This window comes from Corvus cornix, chromosome 1A (assembly GCF_000738735.6).
Source record: "Corvus cornix cornix isolate S_Up_H32 chromosome 1A, ASM73873v5, whole genome shotgun sequence".
NCBI lineage: Eukaryota > Metazoa > Chordata > Aves > Passeriformes > Corvidae > Corvus > Corvus cornix.
The window spans coordinates 38,669,763-38,682,030 of NC_047057.1; the positions used below are offsets into that span (position 1 = coordinate 38,669,763).

The window sequence follows — 12,268 nt, forward strand, 5'->3', positions numbered from 1 at the left end:
CAAGTCAACATGGTAACAACTACATAATTTAAACCTTTTACTGCTTTCTAGTAAGTTATTAAGTTTTGCTTCAATAACCATTAGGCTTAATAAGGAACTCCACTTTTTTTGACTCATGACGAAGTAAGCTTTCTTATTGAAAACATCCTGCTTTATGCACTTCATCTTCACTTATTGATTGCTAGTATTATCGCCATTTATGTTCTAACTTTTAGAATAATAAAAATCAATAAAACCACATTTCAGTTGATACATTATTATTGAAAAAATTATAAATGTTTAAAGTCTTGTTACACACTTTAAAAACTGGGTTCTTTCAAACTGCCCGGCAGCTGAAACTGCCTTACCCACAAGACATTTCAATCAGCTGGATTACTCTGTTGTTCATGTTGCAGGCTCTCTCAAATACTGCATTTTGCTGTGAAACTAGTTTCACATCATTGAAAAAGACATAAAAGCAGCAATTACTTTCTCTGTCAGCACAGCAGAGAAATGGACTTGTAACCACCAAGGTGTAATTGTGACCCATTATATAATTCTCTCTGTCCGTTCCCTTTCCTCTGCTTTTTTATTTTGCCACTAGGCACATACCATTTCAGATTCTTATTTTCCATTAAAATCATTTGAGTCTTGTACAGCAGATATTCAATGTGACATTCCCACATCTGATCTTAATATAAGGAATCCACAGAAATTCTTTAGGTTTTCTAGCATTTCAGTAAATGTTTGAAGCTGCAGTATAAACATTTTTTCTTTAAACCTCTAGTATGGAAAATACAAGCAGAATAAGATGCTTTCAAAAGAATCAGACTGAGGAAAGAAACAGCCACAAAGATATCCCCACATTCCAGCACACCACAACCTGCAGTTTAAGGAGACATTGTACAAAGAACATTTCTAATGATTCACTGGTTTGCTTCCTATAAATATTTGTGCATTGCTAAGAACAAGCAAAGTTGGGGAGGGACTGTTTCTTCCCTGGAAAGAAGCAATATTCCTACATGCAGATCAATTTACGAGCACGCACAAGCTGCTCTCGCCACAAGAAATCGTGCTGAGTCAAAATGTCCCTATTCCCATCCCCCTTCCTGCACCAACCTGCTCCTGCCTTGGTGTTCTGCTGGCCGAGCACATAACTGAGGGCTTCCCAGTTCATTTCAATGAAAGGTCAGTCAGGTTAGTTTCAGCAGTTTTAATTAGCTCAATTGACTTTGCCTGGACCAGATACAAGCCCATTCAAATGATTTATTTCACAGAACTGCAGGAATGGTTGTGCTACATCAGCTTTTCGAAAATGATGAGCACTTGAGATAATACCATATTTAACCAGTACAGCAAGATGTGCAAGCAGATACGTACTCTCGGTAAAACCCCATGTTCCGCTTTATATTGGGCAATAAACAGAAACTCTACATCACCATCAGTTATCTTGATGGGTTTTCTTAGCTTAACCAAGGTAGTAATCTAGAAGAGGAAACAAATTGAGATGTCTTCCCATTTCCCAGAAACAACTACAAACAATTAAAAAATGCAATTTTAAAAAATCAATTTTACCACAAGGATACTTCCCATGCTGAGAAAAAGTTCAAAATGCACTATCACAACTTCATCTCAAGATGTTGTAAAGCTGCAAAGGTTTCTATTAAATGTAAATATTTTCTAAAAGCTTCCACAGTAGAAATATAAGACAAAATATAAGGATTGCTTTTAACTCTGAAAAGAACTTATCCAGCCAATTAATTACTGCAACATACATTTTAGGATTCAACATTATCTTTCCTTTGGCTGACTGTTCAGAAAACCTGGAAAATTAACTGCAAATAAAAGACAGCTATTTTACACATCATTTCCCTAAATCACTCTTCTTACTGCAACACTGAGAACCAAATGCTTCCTCGCTTTACCATGCACAACTTTGATATCAGCTAAATACCATCTTCCCTACCTCCTTGCATAGTATCAAATTCTTGTCATCACCTCCCATCAAAACCAAGCAAAAATCCCAAACCTCTATGATTTAAGATTATATAACTTTTCCCCTCTGAAACACTAATTTTAATCCTATCTGTAACACACTTTTATTACAATGTCCAGGCAGCACCCAAAAATTTAAGTAAACAGGTTTAGAGCAATAAAATCTTTTCCTAGTATGACAGTATAATTGGAAAAATTGCATCTTTTTCATTTTGCAAGCCTTTCATCACATTTCACTTGCTTGAGTACTTTTCTTCATAAGTTGAAAACCATTCCAATAGAGGTGAAAAGAGCTAATGTTATTCCTAGGATCTAAAACCTACAAACAGTTTTATGGATTACCCAGTAAAAGATTTTATTTTTATAAGAATTCAATTGTCACATTAAGAGAGTCCAGATAAGGATACTGAAATCCAACACCTCATCCGCATGGCTTTTGTGCACTTCCAGAAGTCTACGTCTCTACCTGGTGTAGTCCAATATCAACAATTAGTATAATCACAAGCATGGATTTTTAACATAGAAGAGGAGTAAAGCCAGGAATCTTTGGAATCTGAGATCAAAAGAGACCAGACAACAACAATGGGTCAGTGCCCAGCAGGTGGGCCAGAGCACAGCTGAACGCAGCCATAGGATTTGTTCATCCTTGACCACGCTGCCCACAAAGCAATCCAAAAACACAAGCATCGCTTAGAGATCACTGAAATGCACATCTTGCTCTACAAAATTCACAGCATTCCTGATTATAAGTCACGTTTCCTTTTTTTTTTAACTCTACCCTTTTCTCACCCATAATAAGAATTTATAAGTGCCTACTTTGTATACTCAATTATATTCCAGAGCAAATACAATTTAAAGTCTCAAAATCCTCTTAGAAATGTTTCTGGAAAAGAACCCAACATATTTGTCTGTATTAAGAGCAAAATAACAAAGTATTTTGAATACTTTTAAAGCTTTATGCAAAACATCAACTGCATCAACACTAGAATGTCAATTATCCCTCATTACAATAACAAAAAGCAGCAATGTTTGCAGTTTATTACTCATCAAAATACACTGTTTGGTCACAAGTGTTTTCAAACATACCACAAGAATGAGTTCAAAAGTCCAATGTTTAACTTAAACTAATCACTGAAAAATCCTTTATCACAAGGCTTGTCGAGAATGATTGGTGGATATGCTTAATTTAACTACTTAGTACACGACATTAAAGTCACAGAGTAAAATTCCAGGGATACAAGAAAATGTGTCTTGCAAAAGACAAGCTAGCTATCTGGCATTATTAAAATCTTCCTAGAAAAGAGAGAGACACAACAAAAATTATGGATTGGCAAACTATCAGAATTAAGCACCAAACTACTTAATCCTGAACTCACGGTTAGCATTTTAGAGCCCTTCTGATGGATCAACACCTAGGAACAGAAGTATCGAGCAGCAACAATGACTGAGGCTCCTTATGCAATGACATCAAACTGCTTACACCTGTTCCATAGGGAAATTATTATATGAATAGAATAGTGATTCATCCAGAAGAAGTCACAATCCCATGCTCTTAAAAAGAAAATGTAAATCACCATCAAATAAAGGGTCTAAGAAAAAACCAGCCAAATCCTCCTAATGCTGTTCATATGATCTACAGGCAATTCCAGGACACCCGACTTCCAAAATTATAGGGTCCTTATATAGCATATCTCTGTGTGCTGAAAGAGTGAAATTAAAAATCCCACTCCTCATTCAAATTTTGCACACTGCTCCTTCCTTCTGTTTTGCTAGTAACAACATGTCTTTTCCCTCCTCTACTGATGGCTGACTTCTGGTATAGAGTTAATTAAAACTACATTCTGTACACAGAAATCACTAACAGTGTTGAACATATGAATCTAAAAGTTACAGAAATGTTTCCCAAAATCACACACACACAGAAGTGGAGTCAGTCACCAAACCAGTCTCATTAACCCTCTAATTAAGATTCTTAAATGCTGCATCCTATCTGAAACAAAGATGGCAAACCAGTGGCTGAGCAGAAGAAATTTGGTAAAAGTTCATCTGGTTCAGCCAGGGGGGGGAAAAAAAAAAAAAAAATTGGTTAAAAATATTTGCACTGTTCACAGAAGAAATATTTATCAGTTTGCGTCTTGCCACAGATATCAGGAAACAACAATCATAGACTGCAAGAGCAGACAAGAATTCATCCTGGATGTATAGAAAACAAGTGATAGTTTACACACTTGATGCCTGTCTACACTGTTTTTTCTATTAAACTTGCTCCTGTATTAGGTAAGATTTTAGGAGATGTTGGTATTAGAGGGCATGTAAACAATGGCTGAACAAAAGCCACTTAAACAACAGATAATGGAGTAAAGATGTCTGTAACCACCATCATTCTGACTTTCACTGCCATGTGTTTCTGACAAAACTTAGCAAACAAACACTGCTCCAAAAGAGAGAAAGATGTATTGTCAGGTAGAAAAAGACCATACAGACTGAGCACCCTTCTCTTTAAAGACATAGAAACAGGTAGAGAAAAAAATCTTGGAGAAGATTACCACACTATTTTCAAAACAGAATTATTCATTTCAATGTGAGCCTATAACACAAAAGAATGTTCTCTTCCCTAGTACATCTGTGGTGCTTATGAGAAGAAATAAAGATGAGATCAGTACTTGAAGAATGTTCCAAAAGGAGAGCAGCAAACAGGTTAATCAGTGGAACTGTATTTCTGACTACCCTATCCCCTAAAGCATGCAGTTTGTAGCTATTTCTACTGTCTGAATATCAAGTTGCATTTAATTATTATTTTTTAATGCAGTGCCTTCATAGGATTCTGCTCTCTTGCCTAATGGGCTAGTTGTCATTTTTCTTATTCTACTCACTGAATCTCATTGAATGTTTACATACAGTGGGTGTGGGATTGGTCAAAATAAACAAAGGCAAAAAGGCTGATGAAAACCAACTGAGCATGGGCAAGCCAGGACAACAGACTCAGAACCAATCCCAAAGGGAAAAAGAAAACTTTGGCACAATGCTTTTCTGAGAATTGTACTACACTTCTCATTTAGGAGTGAGATCTTCTCAATCTACAGAAAAACTGATAAAAATATCAATCAGATTTTCTGCTTTCCCAGATGCTTCTTTTGACTCCTAATACAAGAAAGTGTACTAACCAGACAGAGATGAACTCTACATTCAGCCGTGGAGCAGAAAGGGAGAAGTAGTACTGAAAAAGCACTTCAAAGAGGATAAGCACTTATCGGGATGAAAGAAATGTTTAAATTTGATTTTTAAGGCAATAAACAAGCACTTTTGATGGACCCAGCACTGTTGTCAGGAATAGACAGCACCGATTGAAATTCTGCATGCAGACAAAACACATCTGTGGTACTGAAGCCTCCCTAGGACAGATATAACCAGGTAAGATCAAAAAAGTTTGAAGTTGTTGCTGTAGTCAATACTGTAACTATTTCTTGGAAAAACACCTTATACCTAGTGACAACTAAACCTAGTGACAACTCTGTGAAGCTGTTTCCAAACCCAGACTTCCAAAATCACTCTTTAGCTCTGTATTTGGAGGGAAGTCCTCTTCCTCAGGGGCCTTGCCAACACTTTTTTAATAAATATATCCATGTCCAAGGATCTTGAACGAAATCCAGTCCAGGTTCTCACAGTGCAATCTTGCATGCTAACAGCATAAGAGTCTCCTGCTACCTCCACTTGTACCCTTGCTTCTTATGGAAACTGCTCAGAAATCACAGCTCTTTTGTACCAGTATCTTTTTGAAGGCACTGGTGCTGCGGGGTGTGTGCATGTTGTGTTCCAGACAGTAATTAATATTTAGTAATAGATTCTTTAAGATATGAAAGTTGCACAAGTGTGAGGGGGTTAATTCAAGTTTGCTACAAGTGAAATATGCAGATTAGTTGCCACAGTAATTCAAGGACTAGACAAAACAGGCAGTTACCCTTCCACCTAAGCAGTCAGCACTGTATACAGCCCTGAGCCAGCTCAGCAGGTGTTTGACTCTTCCCATTCAGAAGCTCTGTGAGGAACTAAGGGAACTATGGTATTGACTTGGGAGCGAGGAGGAGAAAGCGTGGGAGACAGAAAGAGCTGTGGGAAAGGCTCACAGAAAGAACATGTAGCTGATGCCTGGTGAGAGGGAGCTACTGAAGTAAACATATTACAGCAGCAAAAGTAAGCAAGCAAACAAAGGACACATCTGTTTCAATTGGTCTGAGAAGCAAAACTACACAAGGTACTTATTTTTTGTGGTCTTTCTGTCACTGTCAGAGTGGGCTGCCTAATTTCCCCTGCAACATACATCCAAAAATTTTGTATTTTGATTACCAGGCCTAAGACAGAGCTGGGCATACTCCACTTCTAGTAGGTAAGAAAAACTAGGACTTCAGGGTGGGAACATGCAAATAGACAAGACTTTGCCACTAAGAGTATTTCATGTGCACACTAAGTTCACAAAACAGTACCAAGAAGTTCAAGTACCTTAGTACAAAAGTAGCATTTGAATATGATGACCTCAGAACAGAGAACAACATGCATAGACACAAAACCAAATCCATCCAGGTGCGAGGAAATCATAGTATAGGATCATAATGGGAGGAATGAGTCACGTCACACAGTTGGTTCAAAACAACTGCACTCACTGGAACCATACAGTACTGTAACTCATTGCGTAAGAGAGCAATGCTATTTCTACAGGAAATCAAACCAGAACTAAGCATGAATAAATAAAGCAGGGAAAATGATGGATAAATAAAAGGTCATATTCACAAGTACTGAGTTTATACAAAAAAGGCAATTTTCCATTACTGTTATTTTAATTGTTCAGTGACTGGTAAAGTTTTGGGTTTTTTTAGCTACAGAGTTACTTGCGTAGTGTAAGCCTTGGTCAGGTCTTCAGCAATCAATTATCTGTATGCCACTCCATCTACCTTTTTAGACCAGACAGCTCAAGCAAATCATGAAGATTTCAGCTTATAAAGCATTTATTATCTTGATTTGCAACATCAGCTGTAACATGCATTTCTCAACTTCAAAATAGGAATATTGGGTAAAGTCCTCTCTTCTGAAATACTCAGAAATCTGCCCACTACTGGTGACTGGGAAACTTTGCTACAAGGTGACATGGATTTGCTCTGTGCTCGAGACCCAAGGCACTGGCAAGGGTCTCTCTTGCTGAGGCACAGAATAGAAGGGCTACACCCCTTCTCCCCCTTCTATTGAGTGTAATGAAAGCAGGAGGTTAAGGTTAAGACTGATGCAAAATTAACATGCATCGTGTTCCCCATGGCAACTGTTCACATGCATTGTTTTCTGTAGACCAAACTGTGGTAAACACAAGGTAATTCAAGCTTTACCATTCCTCAGTGAAAGAAAGGTAAACAATTACATGCATCCTGTAGGTACCACAGGGTAGAAGCATTCACTCTGTTACCATGGAGCAGCCCTGAGCCATTGCTGTGCCCAGCCTGACAGCCTGTCACTCTGACCAAAGAGGACAAGGAGAGGAATTCATATGAGATGACAACACTGGAAATGGGATTCCATTCAATTTGTCTCGTATAAGTACCTATCACAGCCAAATGATAGTTAAAACCAGACTTTTTTCTCTTGATTTAAAGAATCTTAATGATTAAAAAAACCTTTCAAATATAAATTGATTCATCCAGTGGGGATCTTCATGTTGTTAGCAGGAGGACACACACACGCAAAAACAACAAAATAAATCCCACAGCCATTGCTACACTTATAGCCCAATCCAAACCAGAGGAAAGCAAGTAAAGAAGTATCCGAGGAGGAGTCAGGAATGAGGATTCTGCTGTTCACGTTATTAAAACATGCTTTTAATGTCTCAGACTACAAGCTAAAGCCTGTAATAACGTCGCTTGGAAAACAGAAGGCTGAGCGAGCATCTGAGGGTGAAAAGGAATGTTTTTACAGGCGCAGTTAGTAAATACCACTGGCCCCTGCAGACATTCTTCCTTAAATGGAAATTAACATTGCTTTAGGTTAGAAAAGAATCTCCTGATACAATAGATGTGATAGGGTAGCTATTAACCTTTTAGCACCTGCACTAAATGAAACAAAAATTAACAGAAGGCTCTCTATATACAGCTTTCTGTTCAGTAAATATTTAAAACTCTTCCCCTTCCCTGCCACATGATTCTTGGCTGTAGATCTGGAAGAGCAAGGAATCCTAAAGTCTCATAAACAATATTAAAATAATGTGGAAACACAAATTTTCTTTGCATATCTATAACTGTGTGAGGGCACTAGACAATTTAAAGAAAGGAAACTACTCTAGATACAATCAGAACTGAACCTTCACCCTAAAGCTAAGCCAAACTTTACTTCAACACTGAAATAACTCTGCATTGCTTTGATTTTATTTCTACTTCCTATTTTTTATTTTCATGTCCTCCTGCAATTGCTTTTTCCAGCCAAGAAAACAAGACTTCTCCCTCCCCCAAGATTCCTAAGAAATTTAACAACATAATGGGCTGAGGTTCCACAGCAGCTTAAATCAGCAAGTGTTCATTTAGCCATACTCCAACTCTCCCTCTTTCCTGCTCCTGCCCAAGGGCATCTACCAGTCCTCTGCATGCCCTCCGCTGACACTGGCAAATCATGTCAGGGTAATCTCCTAGCAGAAATGTACCTTTATAGAAAGTGAACAGTATTTTGTACACCTTGGTCTAGCTAACTACAGGATCAAATGGGTGCCAGGACCAGCACAGGCAAGTCTGGTAAAAGCGAGAATCTAAAGCAGTAGGGACACAGAAAAGGATAAAGTCTCACAAAACTAAAGCCTCAGCAATTCAAACCCATAGAGAAATAGGGGTTCAAAAGAAATTAATCTAAAAGTACATACTAGCATTTAACATTATTAACTATTTTGGGATATAAATAGTGTCCCTGATAATACTAAACACCATCTATTTTTGGAGGGAAACAAACTACTGATTCAGACTTCAGAGCTCTAACACAAGGCCAAGGTGACTGCTTGAATCTGCATGGTGTATGTGCTACTGAACAGTTTTCCCCTTGTAACCTGCCCAGCTGCTATTACTCTAAGTTGAAATAGGAGGACTAGTACAGAGCTGCAGAGCTCATCCATCCAACCACTGGAAGTTTCACCAACACGCCACGTCACAGCATAGCCCTGTGATCACTCTGTAGGTAAAAAGCCCATCAAGAGTCAAAGACTGGATGAACATGCTCCTTCTGGTGGCTTTGCTCCACATGCAGCAGGGCCATTGCAACTGAAAGAAAACTGCAACACAAATACAAATGACAGAATGGAGAGACAAGAACAAGCTGGACTTAACCTGCCTTGTCCACCATAAACAGCACGAAGTCAGACCGGTCAAACAGCCCAGCCTCATCTTCTGTTCATCCTGAGGCCTGCACTGCCCATCCTTCTGTCTTGGCACAATATTTGTATGTACACTGATCCCACCCTAAATTAAATTTAATAAATCCCAAAAAAGTTAATCTTCAGACCTGCCACTGGCCCTATTATTACAACAGGTGCACAAACACAAGTGACAGCACAAGGACCTGGCCTAACTCAATGTGAATTTTGTAATGAATTACCCCTTCTCTTGGCACAGATGTACAAAAACACAATAAAATATGTATACCTTGTATATATAGCCTTCCTCGTATTCGTGATTTCTCCTGCTAACACATACAAGTCATTTTAGAAAAAAATATGCATTAAAAAGAAGACCACAAAGGATCGTAACATAGGTACTGCACTATGTCCTATGCTACCAGGGTTTTATTATTCTCTTATTTCTGCTTTAAGCAAAATTTTCAACATTTTTTAACAGGGAACTCCTTTTTATAAGTAGAGCTTTGTACACATACACACTTCTAAGCCTTTTTCTTAACTGTACTTATGACATAGATTGTAAAGATAAAAAGAAGGTATTGATAATTTAGCTGTAGTAGTTTATTTCTGGAATATAAACATGGCCTAGGATTTTTCTGGCTATCTTTATTTCTATAAAATGTAGAATCTTATTAAATGGAGTTAGGATAAAGAAAGGCTCTGACTCTCTTCTGTAGCTCCTTTTCAATTTATGGTTTGTGTTTGAAGACTGTTTCTAAACTGTGGAGAGGGAAGCAAGACACAGGTACATCTATGCATTCTCATATCAAACACCCACAAAGGCTTTCACAGTCATTCACTACTAAAACAAAACTCTAAAAAAGGATTTCTCCCAAAATCTCAGTTCACATTTTAAACAACCAACTGGGTAGTGACAACAAAAACACACCTTGCAAATAGGATGCAGACTGATTCACTTATTCATCTCACTCAACCTAAGATTTTGTTGCAAAAACAAGAAATACATTACAGAAAAAACACATAAAAAACATATTAAACAACATTAAAAAAGCCACATCCAAAAAAGGGGCATAGAGCAGTTTGCCTAGAAAAACAATCTCCATCACTGGAGATTTTAAAGTACACATCAATGGAATATAAATGTCAGGAATAACACAGGTGCAAGAATGCTTTTGGGACAAGACGACAAGCTAGATGGTTCTTCAAGGTTCCCTGCAGCCCTATTTTCTAGGGAGTTTTTAACAGTAAACTCCTTGCAGGAAGAGCTGCAGTGGCAACAGAAACAACAAATAAGGATAACAAACCGCACCAAGAACATACTTATCCCCACCAACCTTCATGCCTACATTCCACAGAAACCATCTGCAGTTGCACAGCAAATTGGGAGAAATGAGCATAAGCAGCAGGGCAATTCTGCTCTCACACATTATGGGATTGCTGCGCTCCGGCTCTTCATCAGAAGACACAGGTACACATCAAGAACTCTCCTAAGCAGAATATAGTTCAAATCTGAAAAGGTTAACAGTCTAAAAAAAAGGAAATAAAAAAAGTTGTTCCACACCTGCTTTGCTTTCAAACACATTGCCATGCATCCCTGCCAAGAAAGGATGTTGGGATGTTTTTGGAGTGCCTCCCCTGAATGAGGACAACTGCTCTTCTATCACTTTGATTACAGGCTCTTTGTTTTAAAGCATAGAGTATCAGTTCCTAAATTACACTTGTCCCTTCTTGACCTTATGCAACTGACCACATCACAGTATTACTTCAATTACTATTAGTCTATCTACACCTTCTGCAGAAACTGTAGTTCACATCTACTTTCCCTGTTAGTCAAAATTACTACCTTTCTTGCAACCTCTGCCTTCTTGCTAACACAATTTATTTACAAGATAACTACAATAGACTTCTGTGATGGTCTCAGTTAAAATACTAGGGGAAGAGGATCTGCTAAATTACACTGCATGTTCATTAGTCAAGAAAATTAAATAAAATACATCTTCCACCGATTTACTTGGAACTGACTCCTATCTAGCTAACATCTGCTGATTTAGATTTACGCACCTGGAATTCCTTTTGTAATTATAATAATCATTTTATACTCAAATTCCGTGAAAACTTCTCCAGTTTTCCAAGGTTTCTTAGAAATCAGTATTACCAGACCAGAGACTACTCTGAACAACTGCTTTGAGAGGAAGTTATCTGGACATGATCATTTTCAAATGTTTATTCTTACTGGAGATGAACCAAACTCCCTAGAAAAACCTCTTTGACGTGAAAACTTACACTTTTTTCTACTGGGCAGAAAACGGAAATATTTCTTCAACATGTACTCCTAACAGCAAGTGCTCATCAATGTAGCACAGTAATGCCAATCTAACCAGAAAGACACAACAACATGACTTACATTATGACTGAATAATTGTTTGAGGAAAAAAATTGCACATTTAAGTCAGATGGGTCCTCCAAATGAAATGTAGCACTTGGCCATGGCAATGGAGCTACCAGACATTGGAACTGAAAAGATTCATTTAAAGTGTCTAAACCTACTGTTTGAAACAACTCTCTTATTTTGCATTGGAATGAGCTAACAGTACACCCACTATTAGTAACTCTGCCTTAAATGAGATAGGCAAGCAAGAGGCACAAAACCCTGTACTAACACCATCATAGCTGATGACTGACCACAACCCCAAGTCTAAAGCAGTTGGTCCCTTGAGGATCTTCCCCGGCAGATAAAGGCAGGTTCTACTGAAAGCAGGACAGGTCCAACCCAATCTGCAAGTGGTCACAGTTCACAGTAAGAGATGCTGCTGTACACTTCCAGAGGAAAGATCTGAAAACTAGTGGTTTTCAGATTATCTGTGTGTGGAGCCAAGTGCTGGAAACACGGAGGATTTATCTGACTCCACTGGCTTTGATACA

The 12,268-nt window shown here is 38.1% G+C and overlaps 1 protein-coding gene across 2 annotated transcripts in view; it reads right to left on the reverse strand.

Moving 5' to 3' along the window:
• The window catches only part of PAWR (pro-apoptotic WT1 regulator), a 76,061-nt gene that overhangs the window by 39,155 nt on the left and 24,638 nt on the right, over positions 1-12,268 (reverse strand). The window lies entirely within an intron of this gene.